The 1,207-nt window shown below is 31.6% G+C and overlaps 1 long non-coding RNA gene across 1 annotated transcript in view; it reads left to right on the top strand.

The window, feature by feature from the left end:
• The first annotated feature begins 606 nt into the window (after positions 1–606).
• The window catches only part of LOC118764721, a 15,607-nt gene continuing 15,006 nt past the window's right edge, over positions 607–1,207 (top strand). Inside the window, exon 1 of the long non-coding RNA XR_005000525.1 lies at positions 607–749. This is a non-coding gene — a long non-coding RNA (uncharacterized LOC118764721). The remainder of the gene's footprint in view (positions 750–1,207) is intronic.

Below are 1,207 nucleotides of genomic sequence, written 5' to 3'. Positions count from 1 at the left end.
CCTGTAAAGAACTGCTGTAGTCAGTGTTTCTTTACGCTTAACATAGAGAAAACATTTGCTTAGTTCCCAGCATCTATTTTGGAACTTTAAGCTCAAAGCAAAAATAAGATATGTTCGTTTTGTTTTGTTTTTTAAATTTATTTTTTTAGCATCAGAAATACCTGAAGCAGTGAATTTCAGAACAGAAATAGGATGCAAATATACTTAAACACATAAAATATGTTTGTGTGTATGCATGTGTGTTTGTGTGTGTGTGCACGAGTATATGTATGTGTGTGAGCATATATATGCATATGGTTGCATGTGTGCATATGTGTGCATGTGGCATGGGTGTATATATGCACATATTTCAAGATATATATTTATTTGTCTATGTGCATATGTATATCTTTCTCTCTCTCTCTCTCTCTCTCTCTCTATATATATATATATATATATATATATATATTCAAGTAAGTGAAGGCACATTAAAGTGTGACACACAAACAAAATCAGACCCAGTGGTGGATTCCACACTCCATTAACCCTTTCGTTACTATATTTATTTTGAGATACTCTGTTTTTCTTTCAATTACTTTAAATATAACAAAGAATTTAGTAAAATAACTTAGTTAACATTAAGCTAGTGTTAGGAACATAAATTGTGACTAAGGTTTGGTGGAAGATTTTAATTCAAAACTTATAAAAACAAGACATATGTATACAGAGCCAGAGCCGGTTTCAGCTGGGCTGGTAATGAAATGGTTAAAGTATCCAACATGAGGTACCAAACTCAGGATAGGCTAGAGTGCAGAATACAAGCCAGATTATAGAAAAATTAACAAGCAGAAAACAGATGTAGTATTTAAATGCAATAGGACATACACACATTTCAGCAAAATATCAAAATAATTACATAGCACTAGTAGAAATATTATGCAATCAAGCATTTATCCTCATTATTGTTCCATGAAAAATATTTATTGTAAGACACTGATGAAGTGAAATGCACAATCGCATAATGTTTTTTTTTTTCACTGAAACATGTATATGTCTTTGAAACTTTGAAGACTACATTTGCTTTCTGCTTATTACTCTCTATATTCTTTTATTATTTTACTTAATTCAGTCGATTGACTACAGCCACGCTGGAGCAGTGCCTTGAAGGGTTTTAGTTGAACAGTTTGAACCCAGGACTTATTTCTTAAGCCTAGTACTTATTCTATCA

The sequence above is a fragment of the Octopus sinensis genome, linkage group LG9 (assembly GCF_006345805.1).
Source record: "Octopus sinensis linkage group LG9, ASM634580v1, whole genome shotgun sequence".
Taxonomy (NCBI): Eukaryota; Metazoa; Mollusca; class Cephalopoda; order Octopoda; family Octopodidae; genus Octopus; species Octopus sinensis.
This window is presented reverse-complemented; position numbering and strand designations above follow the sequence as displayed.